Source organism: Sarcophilus harrisii, chromosome 5 (genome assembly GCF_902635505.1).
Source record: "Sarcophilus harrisii chromosome 5, mSarHar1.11, whole genome shotgun sequence".
Taxonomy (NCBI): domain Eukaryota; kingdom Metazoa; phylum Chordata; class Mammalia; order Dasyuromorphia; family Dasyuridae; genus Sarcophilus; species Sarcophilus harrisii.
In genome coordinates, this window is record NC_045430.1 from 60,444,706 (window position 1) to 60,457,855 (window position 13,150).

Consider the following 13,150-nt stretch of genomic DNA (forward strand, 5'->3'; position numbering starts at 1 on the left):
CGGCTAAAGGAACCACTACAGCCCGGAGGCGTCGTCCTTAAGCGACACGGCTGGAGAGGTGGGAGCCTTGGGAAAGGAAGCTCCCCGCCCCTGGGATGTCAAGCGGTCATCCAGCTCCATCCGGGGAAGGGAAACCCGAGACGTCTCGTTTTGGGTGTTTTTCGTTTGTTTTTGTTTTGTTTTGTTTTTTTAAACTGAGAACGGTCGATAAGGGGAATCCCTGATGGATCTGATAAATTCCTCCACCCACCGCTAGAGATCAATTAATGGGCGTTTATTAAGTGTCTGCCGCTCCAGTTCTTCGCCTTTTTTGCGTCTTAGATCCTTGCGAAGCCCTTGTTTTGCAATAATAATAGCATTTATGTGGCAGTTACCAGGAGCTTTACAAATATCTGATCCCAACAATCCTATGAGGCAGGTGTCAGGATTATCCGCATGTTATGGCTGGGGGTGGCGGGCAGATGGCGTGTCCACTGGCACAGAGCATCAGTCTCAGCGGTTCCGATCTGAGCTAGGGATTTGAAGCAAGAGGTTCTATGTTTGAATCTTGCTTCTGTGTTTAAATCTTGTGACTCCTGGCCAAGTGCTCTAGTCACTATGACATCTTTTTTAATGCATTGAATAAATTAAGATTATGTGGAAATTATAAAATTGCAACGTCCTAGGTTAAGAATCTAAAAATCAATACACTTCCCAGTTTTCCAGTGCTGAATATATATATATATATATATATATATAGGCACAAGCACACATTATACATATACATTCTTGGGCTTATAGACTTCTTGCCTAGATTATTAAAGTCTATATCATCATTATCAAAACCCACTTTTTTTTATTGTCTTTTTTTTATTATTATTTTTTTTTATTTAGTAGCCTTTTATTTACAGGTTATATGCATGGGTAACTTTACAGCATTAACAATTGCCAAACCTCTTGTTCCAATTTTTCACCTCTTACCCCCCCATCCCCTCCCCTAGATGGCAGGATGACCATTAGATGTTAAATATATTAAAATATAACTTAGATACACAATAAGTATACATGACCAAAACGTTATTTTGCTGTACAAAAAGAATCAGACTCTGAAATATTGTACAATTAGCTTGTGAAGGAAATAAAAAATGCAGGTGGGCATAAATATAGGGATTGGGAATTCAATGTAATGGTTTTTAGTCATCTCCCAGAGTTCTTTCTCTGGGCGTAGCTGGTTCAGTTCATTACTGCTCCATTGGAAATGATTTGGTTGATCTCGTTGCTGAGGATGGCCAGGTCCTTCAGAACTGGTCATCATATAGTAATGTTGTTGAAGTATATAAGGATCTCCTGGCCCTGCTCATTTCACTCAGCATCAGTTCGTGTAAGTCTCTCCAGGCCTTTCTGAAATCATCCTGTTGGTCATTTCTTACAGAACAGTAATATTCCATAATTTTCATATACCACAATTTATTCAGCCATTCTCCAACTGATGGGCATCTACTCAGTTTCCAGTTTCTAGCCACTACAAAAAGGGCTGCCACAAACATTCGTGCACATACAGGTCCCTTTCCCTTCTTTATGATCTCTTTGGGATATAAGCCCAGTAAAAACCCGCTTTTCAAATCATTAATTTACAAATAGATTAAAAACCTTCTTTGAACCTGATATAATTTATTCTGTAGTTCTCTAAAAAATACCAGTTTCTGTTATTGGTGATAGTGGGCATGAAATGATGTACTATTATTATATGCATGTGGATTAATTGCATTGACCTTCAGTACCTTCTTCTCTATTTTTCCCTTCAATACACTTTTCTTCCAGAATGGCCTCTAGAATACCTAAATCCCATTTGTGTGGAAGCCAGGAAAGCAAGGCAATGAGATTAATCTCTAGGATGGATTAACTCAGGCTCTGTTTGCTCTGAAACAACAATGCCCTAGGAAGAAGGAGAACTATAGGAACAGACAGCATCAGGGTGGTAAACGAGGACATCCCAGTTGCAAAACATAGGGAAAACACTAAAGCATAGGATAAAGGAAAGGTGGCTGTGAAGATGACATGGTGAACCAGGGGATTTTAGAGGATTGCTCTTGCTCACAGAAGGGGACACAGAAGTGTAATAGTTCAAATCCATGCAGTATTTTACAATTTATAAAGTGCTTTCTTCACAACTCAATAAGAGAGAGATTACAAGGATTTTTAACCTCATTTTACCAAGGGGAAAACTAGGCCAGAAAGAATATGACAATGTCACTCAGCTAGTAAATTTGAAGTCAAGAATTTACTAATTCTAGGCCCAAATGCAATTTTACTCTCACTACTTTACCATACAGATATGGAAATTTTCCATTTCTCTGTCCTATTGATGCTAAAATCAGAACACAATGCTAAAAATCAGAACACAGATTTTTTTTATTTCTAATTTTTCATTAGCTATTTGCTTCTAATCACTAGAGGAACACATACAAGAGCATAAAGATATAAGCTTCTCTCCTCCTCCTTTGTTCCTAGTGTGTTACAGTGGAAAAATTGCTAGATTTAATATCTAAAATCCATCTATAACCTTGTAAAATGGGATATCCCTCATATCTCTATTGTAGGCATTCTTTTCATTCTGTGCTTTCTCATTTTTTTCTGTTCTTGTGGGTTTAATTATTGTCTCTATACATATGACTATTCAGATGATTCTCATATTTTCTTATTCACCCTTATTCTCTCAAATTCTGGCCCCTCATTGTCAACATATCTAGTTGGATGTCCTATTGGCATTTCAAACTTATGTCCAAAACAATTCATCTTTCTCCCTAAATCTTAACCTCCTCCAAACTTATTTCTCTTAAAAAGGTTTCTTAGCCATCTGGTTTCTTGAGTAATCTTTGACTCATTTAACCAGTTGCCACATACTGTGGATTCTGCCTCCAAAATATATCTTGCATCCATCACTTTCTCTTCACTTATTCAGCTACCATCAGGACCTCAACACTTCTTATTTGGGATTACTGTTATATCCTTCTAATTGATCTCCATACTTATGAATTTTATGTCTCCACTCATAACCTATGATGTTGCCAAAACAATCTTTCTAAAGCACAGTTCTATGTCAGCTATCTTGCTCAAAAGCCTTCAGTGGCTTCATGCTCATAAAATATAAATTCTTTAGCTTAGTGTTTAAGTATCTCCACAATCTGACTTCAACCTACTTTTCCAATCATAGTTCACATTTATTTTTTTTAATCTCTAGATTTTAGTCCATTACTAGCTTTATTTTTTATTTAGTTAGTTAGTTAGTTTTACCGAGCTTGATATAATACCCTTTCCAGTTCTCTACCAATCTGCACTTTCTTACATTCTGGATCTTCAACAGGGCGATTACCTACCTTTAAAGTACTTTTGCCCTAAGATAATTTCTCCTTCTAATATAGCACAGAAGCCCCCATTAATTTCTTCATATTAATAATCTGTAAATTAATTAATTTTAACAAAAGTACAGTTATTTATTAAATTTACTATTTACTAAGGAATTGACTTTGTAAAGTAACTATATATTATTACTTCATAGGAAGACTTACCTTCATAAAGCTAGTATTCATTCTTTCTCCCATAGAAAAAATGAGCTTAGAGCATATAATTAGTAAAGAGAATATAATTAGTAAAGTACATATATAAGGACTCACATGTGGCAAAGGATAATTCATTGCTCCTGACTCAGAAGTTCTTTCAATTTGTAGAGTCCTTATGTACCTCCTCTTAGGTATAGTACCTCAATTAAGAAGAATGCTTAGCTAGTCTCCCAAGGTTTGCTCCTTTTCTGAGTTGATGTCTTTCACTCTTCTCTACTACAATAGATCACTCTTTCTGAAATTGCTCCCTCCTTCCCTGAGTTTATGTCTGTCCTAGAATGGGTTTCTGTTCTCTGATAAATGCATTATCTCTAACTAGTCCAATAGCTCTGATGACATGGAAGGTGGAGGGAGAAGGTAGGTAGTAGGCTGACGAGAAAATCCCCTTTATATAGGACTAACGGCCTTCTGAATCTGGACTTCTTTGAACCCTTGAACTAAAACTATTAAAATTCATCCAGCTATTTAAAGCTCTCAGATGCAGGGCTAACTTATTTAACCAATCTCTCTGTTTCCTCCTTAGCCCAATCAAAGAGGTTAAAATTCACAAAAATATCATAAGGAAGAGACTCATCTTGTTTACAATTAAAACCTCATTATGTGTGCCTACATTCTTTGATTACATCGGCTGAGTTGGGGTGCAGGGATCAACCTCCTCCTTTCTTACATTGATATTCCACCTTCTATGCCTGTGTTTTTATATGACTCATCCCTTATATCTGTAATATACTCCCTCCTCACCTCCACATCTCAAAATCATTATCTCCTTTCAAAGCTCAGCTCAGGCATTACCTTCTCCATGAAGTTTTCCTTAATTTCACAATTGTTGATACTCTCTTCTTTTTCTGAGAGGTATCATGTGATGGCAGATAGTATGCTTGAGTTGGAGCCCTGGGTTCAAATTTTCCCATCATTTCTTAGTTTATGTAGTCCTGGATTAATCCCTAAACTTCACCAAAACTCAGTGTCCTCACTTGTAAAATGGAAGTAAAACTATACCATATTTCTCACTTCAAAAGGTTATTGTGAAGCTTAAATAAGATAAAGTTTATAAAGCACTTTGCAAACTACAAAATCATGCAAGCTGTTATTAGTCTCAAATGACTTTGTATTCATCTCTATTTGTAATAGCCTCTTCCCCCAGTGGAATGCAAGTTCACTGAAGTTAGGTACTATTTAAATTTTTTAAGCCCCCAGTGCCAAGCAAACTGTCATTAAACCATAAGTGTTTATTGAATCACAAAAATGTTTATTGAATGACAAAGTATAAAAATTTCAGAGCCTTTTAATGTTCTAGGAAATATGGCATTTAGAAATATCTCCTAACTCACAAAGATACCTCAGGTTTAAGGTACTCTGTGGGTGCAAAATCTACTAACATTTCATGATTTCATATTTCAAAATATAATAATATTTCATCCCTAATGAATTCACCTTTAGTAGAAAGTGGTTCCAGTTATTTCAAAGCAAAGGCATTTAATAAAATGTCATAAAATAGTAGTGAAGCAATCCCCCTATAAATCAATAAACATCCTTCCATGAATATACATATCATTAGGGATAAGAATGAACAATACAGTAAACACATATGACCAGGGCATAAGAAGATTGTGATGTACATTATGAAGAATATACATGTGTTAAATAAGCTTTAGTCAGGCATGAATTAATAGTGCTGTTGGCTGCGAGTTCATTGTTAAGAGTTATCAATATTGTGTATCCAGAAAAAGAAAAAGGAAATACACTGATTTGTATGTAAAGCCACTCTGAAAAATACTAATATAAATTTTGTGACCAGAGGCTCAAAGTAACCTAACTATGCATTTCCTCTAGGACCAATGGGTCACCATTAGCTAATTCAGTATTCACAGTAACTTTATAGAACAGAATTAATTGAATCATGAGAACATACCTACATATATATTACATATAAAATAACATTCTCAAAATTTCTTGGAAAAGGCATGGGCAAAAAAGTGAACACTCTGGCCCCAGTCCTTGGAATGTCTAATTCCAGTCAATCTTTTAAAATTTCTGCATTACGACTAAATCCAGCCCATTCAGAGAATTAGTGGAGTGCTACAATAAGAGCAATAACCGAACATCTTGTCCATTAGTATGTTTTGTGCAGAAATTTACTGCACAAAAAAGAAAGAATATTAGAAGAGAGGACAAGGGGTCACAGTTGCGTGGAGCTGAACCTTCATCTCCATAGGAATGGGGTTAGGATGAGGGAGTTCTACTTTGGACATCTTCTGGTGGAAGAAACTTATCATGAAGGTTGAAGTGTTTTCACTGCATGAGTGGGACACAGGATATGAAGACGATCTTATTTCCACAACTCCCAATACTCTTGAGTTGTTAAAAAAAAAAAAAAAAAAAAAAGATTACTCTTGGAGCAGCTAGGCGGTGCAATGGATAGAGCACCAGCCCTGAAGTCAGAAGGACCTGAGTTCAAATCTCACCTCAAAAACTTAATACCTCCTAGTTGTGGGATCCTGAGCAATCACTTAACCCCAATTGCTTCAGCCAAAAAAAAAATACTCTTTAGAGAAGAAGAACCTCAAGAGTCATGAAAAAATTTGTCAATCAATAGGATTATTAAAGTTCTTTAGTTATGCTTTACCTACGTGATGATACTCATGGGATTAAGAAAGATGTTGAAAGATAGCAAGTAGACTACTGAAGATATTAAATTGACTAGAGACTTTCTTAAAGTTGTTAATTCACTAAATGCTCATTCTGCTAAGTCTCTATCCATACTATAGTCCCAGGCATATGGTACTTCCTCTTAGTCAAAGTTTCCTGACTCAGTCACACCTTCCAGGGTATATATGGGATCTCAGAGGTGGACCACCACCATGTAGCTGGAACTGAAACTCTTAAGGTTCTAGGGGTAACTCTACTGTGGTGGGATAATTTTCTACTACTCTCACTACTATAAATCTTGAGCCCCTACAGATGTGCTTTTCATTTATTCAAAAATCAGTCACTGAAACTATTAGGTCTGAAACATAAAATATTAATTATGCTGTAAATAAAGTACTCATGAATACTTTAGAATTCATGGTTTCCCATTATTAGTGTACATTGGAAGAATGAACATACATAGAAAAAATAGCAAAGAAACACGAGTGAGGAAAATCTTTATCCTTAGGGGCAACTCAGAACTCTGGACTACTGGATTTACCTTGTTTGGTTCCTTCAAGAATAATCTGCACTACATAAAACCACTACTTTGCTAATTGTTCCCCTTCTATTCCTCCACTTTCTTGCTTGCCAAATCTACTTTTCTACTACTTTCAACATGATGAAATAATGACAGCTTTTTAAATTCACAAACTCCCTTAAAAGAGGGCTAAGATAATGTTATGCTATTGTAGTGACAAGCTGTGAAATGCCAAGTTTATTAAATAGGTTCTAAGGGCAATGCAGACAAGCCTAGCCATCTCTTTCTTCAACAGGATTCTGCATCATCCAATCAGCTTTTGACAATTTGTTATAGCAAAATAGAGTCAACACTTCTCTTCCCCATCTGCTTTCCCCAGAGAAAGCAGAGTACTAAAATACTTCTGGAAAGTTTGCTCTTTCTCTTACTGTAGATGGTGCTAAAGGGCAATAGCTGAGACTTCAGCAGAGCAGATCTCTTCCCATTATTAGCCTCCCATTCTTTTCTTCAGCCTGTATACACATGCTTCTATTTCAATCATTAGGCTGCCAAGTTCAGTTGCTAACGCTTATCTATCAGCATATCTTTATCTGACAGTCTTTATTTAATCTTTCATAATCTCCAAAATATTATTTCTCTTATCAACTTTGTGAATTTTAACCTGTCAAGCTCTAAAAAGAATGTCATGTAAATTAGTCAAGGGATCAAAATGCTCTGTATCCATAATCATTTCTCTTACCTCAGACAGATTCTCTCAGTTCTCTATATAGTCCTCGCAAAATGTGTCAAGAAAAACTTTGTTTCTTTACACATGATTTTTTATTAATTTTCCACACATAAAGATTTTTTTCCCCCTATTTCTTTGTTACCAAACTGTTCACACATGAAAGGGAGAATACTTTCCATCTTTTACAAATTGATTTAATCTGATTTCTTTATATAACAGTAGCCCTTTCAACAACCCAACTATTCAAAATAGGTTACATAGTGAAACTTTCTTAAACTGTGGGTTGTGATTCCATATGGGATCTCATAACTGAATGTAGAGGTCATGGAATTATGATTTATTATCAAGAAATGTTTGGTTTGTATATGTATTTTATATACTTAAATACCCAGAGTTGCCGATAATTTTTCTAATGAAAAGAAATTAGGAATCGAAAAAGTTTAAGAAGCCCTGTGCCATATCATCAGGGAATGAGAAAACAGAAGCACTTCTACCTTAGCTCTCAGAAGAGCTTCTGTCTTCTCAATTATTTACTGCTCCAGACCTAGTGATTCAGAGAAAATAACAAAAGAGAAGATACAAAGCAATTTTGGTAAGAGCAGGTAAGAATAGTAAGCAGTGAAACAAAACATACTTAAATTGTTTCAAAGGAAAGAATGTATCCTTATTAGTATAGACATTTGCAGTAAACCAAAAAAAATGGTACCTTCTTTATCAGTCAGTCAGTCAGTCAGTATTTGTTAAAGGTATACTATGAACTTTATTCAGATAGGGTAAAGACTTAGGGTCAACTTCCTGGAGCTATTACAATTTCCTGAGTTTTCTTTTATAGTCCTAAAGCAATTAAGAGGAAGGAAGGTATTGAAAGAGAAAGAGACATTTATTTTATTGAGATTCCACAAGAGAAAAATGACAAATACAGAACAAAATGGAACTAGTTATCTCAACTTTTATCAGGTCAATTTTAGCTCAAAAAAAAAAAAAAACCTTTTAGCATTTTGTATGATAAGTCAAGATTTCTCTCTTTCTTTGCAACTGGGCTTAGGTTAATTTCTGCCCCCACCCTTCTGTGCAAGGCAACCCATCTATTCCCAAGTCTTAATTGGCCTAGAGGCCAAAGCTCAATTTGTACCTACCTTGATTCAGCTTCTGGATAGCTTGGTAGCCTCTAGATTGTACTAATGTATTGATCCTAGCCACCTAAGAACATAAAAAAGGTTCATTAAAAAATCAGGACCTTTCAGACTTGGCACATGTTGCAGTATCCCTCAAGATACCATACTAGATCTATTGAGTCTTGGTGGCTTTCTCAACACCAATTCTTTGTTTGAAGATGCAACTCTCTCACATCTAGAAATTGCAGAGGCAAGATTTCCCTTTTCCCCAGCCATCTAAATCCTGCAGTGCCCAGATCTCCTCATGACTATGACACATATGCTTAGATAGGTCTGCCTATTTTTCAGTGGTTGATAAAGAACACCATACTTCTCTCTTATTTTTGTCTGTGAATATAATAAATCACTCAGGATAAATAGGTATTTATGGATTTTGAAATGCATTGAAGATCTCATTATTTTATCTTTCTTTTCAAACCTGATCCTCTTCCTAACTTTCTTATTTCTGTTGAGAATGGTACCTTCCTTACCATCACCAAAAATCCACAACTTCTGTCTTCCTGAAGACCTTCTCCATAACCCAAATATTCCATCAATTACATGCTTTTTCTGTTCTGTTTCCACAACAACTCTTGCCTCTATCTTCTCACCACTTTAGTGGTCATCAATTTTTGCCTAAACTATTGCAGTAGCCGCCTAATGATTCTCCCTTCTTCATGGCTCTCCAATCCAATGTATCTTTCACATAGCTGCTAAATTTATATTCCAAAAGTTCAAACCTGTCCATATTGCTTCCCTACTCAATAAATTCTAGTGGATTTGTAACAACTCAGATCAAATATTCTTTCTTTTTATCTCATTCTTTTCTATTTTTAATGGAAATTTTATAATATACACAATTACTAGTATAATAATATACTCATGTGATTTATAAATAAGTATATACCCATATATTGGGAGTGTATGCTTAAATTATTTTATAAACAGGGGGTCATGACCATAAAGGACAACTAAGTGGTGCATTGGATATAGAGTCAGGTCTGGAGTCAGGAAGTCCTGAGTTTAAGTCTGACTTCAGTCATTTAGTAGCTATGGGACCTTGGGCAAGTCACTTAATTCTGCCTCCCTTTCTTCATTTGTAAAATGAGCTTGAGAAGAAGATGGCAAACCACTCCAATATCTTTGCCAATGGTTTAGAGTTGGACAAACAATTGAAAAACAACATGACTACAAAAATTCATATACCACTGGACTAGTGAATTTGGATTGAATGTAACATGAAATTCAGTAGGGTTAATTATAAAACCTTACTTTTTAAAATAAGATTTACACTTGTTTAAAAAAATCAGCTTCACAAGTACAAGATGGGGTAGACATAGTTAGAGAGCAGTTTGTCTGAAATAAAATCTGGAGGTTTTATTGGACTTCAAATTCAATGAATCATCAGGGTGATATGATAGCCAAAAAAGTTAATGCAATCTGGAACTCCATCAAGAGAAACACAGCTTCCAGAAATAAGGAGGTGATAGTCCCTTTATACCCTTCCCTGATCAGACTATATCTAACACACTCTATATATCAGATATATCTGATTCACTTTATATTTCTGACACATTCTACTCAACTGTGAGTTACAGAGAGTACAAGAGACTTAATTCCAGATTATATGTGGCTGAATTGAAGGAACTAGGGGTGTTTAACCTGGAGGGACAAAAAGACTCAGGGGAAACACAATACCTGGGTTCAAGTATCTGAAGAGTTATCATGTGGAAGAGAGATTAAACTCATTCTCTTTGATCCCAGAAAGCAGAACCAAGACTAATAGGTGGAAATTGGAAGGCAAATAATTGTTTTAATTTAAACAGAAAAAAAAATCTATCTAACAATTAGTGTTGTCTAATAGAATGGTCTGTCTAAGGAAGTCATGGGTTTTCCATCATTACAGGACATATTTGAGTAGGAGCTGAATGACCTTTTGTTGAATATATTGTAGTGGAGATTCATTTTTGGTTTTGACCATTGTCAGTCCCTTTTAATTCTAAACTATAATTCTGAAAATTGATCCTATGATTCCTGTCATGTTCTGACTCCAGGCCAAATAACACATAAGTTGCAAAAATAGCCATATCTATCTGGGACAGGACTATTTCTAATGTAAACTAGGTCTCAGATACACTCATATCATTTGAGCCAACAAACCTATGTACAAAGCCTGTTACTAGGTTCTCAGTTTACAAAGATTAAATTTCTCTCTCTTTGCCATCTTGGAGTTTGGTGTCATAGATAATAATGGAGACTTGGCAAAAATTTGGATAATTCAATGCAATCCCAATATTGTCACAGGAAAGAATAAGATAGAATGAGTCCCCAAGGAAAGCAAAGTGCTCAGAATGAAATTCTGGAAACAAAAACACACAAATGATTATGATAAGGACGAAAAAGGGAGTGGCTTTTTAGTATATTGTTGCAGACGTACAGAAGGCTCATTCACCAATTCAGATTGCTTGGGAAGCAACAATCAGACATTAGGAAAGGATTGATAGATACATGGAGCAGAAAGGATGATGATAACAGACAATGAAGAAAACTAAGAGTTAGCTAAATTAGTTCTTGTGGTCTAAATGAACTATATTCCAGAAAAAAAATGAATAGATATGATTACTAAACCACTATCAGTGATATTGCAAAAATCATAGACAAGAAAGCATTGAAGAGAGGTAAATGTTATTCTAATTTTCAAAAAGAGAAAACAGTAATCTTCAAATTATAAACCAGTGAGTTTGAATTTAGATTGCTTCAAAATTCTAGAAATGCATTGTTAAATTGGTGGTTTGTGGTAATTTATTAAGGAAAATGGTAGTCACTAAAACTTAGCAGAGGTTCATCAAGAAGTCATACAAGATGGTCACTTTCCTTTTATGTATGGAGAAAGGCTGTAGGCATTGTGCTTATATTTCAGCAAAGCATTTATCAATCTTTCATGCTATCTTTGTGGACAAAGATGAGAGATGTGTCTTAAATAATGGTAATAACTAAAAGCTCTGTAACATTTTAGATAATAGTATGTTTATGTAGATTTGGGATTGATTGAATGACTAGCGTCAAAGTGTTTTCACTAAGAGCCCATTGGGTAGAAGCTGGAGCTAGAAGAAATCTTGAAGGTTATGTGATCCAATTTCATCAATTCATATTCATCTTACATAGCCAGAGATTTATAAATAAGCTATAAAATGAAGATAATATCCATTATTATAAGGTAATGTGACACTCAAAGGGAATAATGTATATAAACTCTTAAACTTTGAAGTACTACATAAATTCTAGCTAATAACATTAGCAGAAATTATGATGATAATAATAATAGTAGTAGAGGAAGAAGATGGAGAAGGAAGAAAAAGAAGGATGAAGAAGTTAAAAGAGTCAGAGAAGGAATAAAAGGAGGAAGAGGAAGAGGAAGAGAAGGATGAAGAAGATGAAAGAAGGGAAAGAAGAAAAAGAAGATAGCGATGAGGAAGAGGAAAAGGAAGAGGAAGAGGTAGGAAGTGTGGCTTGTACAATTCCATCTCAAGATCCTCATGTAACAGATCAGAAAAGAACAAACACAAAGAGGGAAAGGCAACCATGTGCTTATAGTCACCAAGGCTCTGTGGAAGAAAGAGAAATGCCTTTTCCTTACTCTCTACACTGGTAAGCAGATCAAAATTCTTTATTCTTATTACCAAAAGAAAAAAAAATCATGAAGGAGCAGTTCACTACTTTTTTATGTCCACTGAGTTTTGGCTCAGCAATCCCTGAATTATTAATTCTTCAAGCTTTAGCATCTAAATAGAGGATTTTTTATTATCACATGACATAAACCAACCACTGAGTTTTTGACCAGAAGCAGACTCGTCCCAAGCTTTCGTGTACTTGTACTTGAGTCAGTCAGGAAAAATCAACTTATACTATATAAACTGACTCCTCATAGGCCAGTCCCTTTCTAGTCAATAAGTGAAAAGGATCTCTAAAAAGCAAAGTCCATGCCTTAAAGCTTTCATATTTTATGTTGCAAGCACCTACTATCTGTAGGAACACAAAAGAAAAATAAGACATGGTTACTGCCCTAAAGCATAGCAACTTTTTGCTAGATGAGATAAGACAAAAATAATTGTAAGGTAGGGAAAGTGAAAAGAATAGGGTTGATCTTGGAAGTTCTGACCAATTTGATAAGTTCCCCCAAATCAATTTTATGCAGTTACAAGCAATGATCATTTATTTAAAGACATATAAAGGGCATCTCTCTGGAATATGGGAATATCTATACTGATTGGGTTTCAAGGACTGGGGTTTGGCTCGTGATAAAGAACTTGCTGAAAAACCAACTACCTCTATTCTTACATGCTACTTGGACAAGCACATTCACCTTACCATGTGATTCTGCTATTTCTCCATTTGGGGAGGAAAATTTATGTGAGTAGAAGTGCTCTACTCCCTCCCTCCCCCTTTTCCCTACATACATCATGAAGATTAAAAGGAAGTCTTAAAAAAAGAGCACATGACT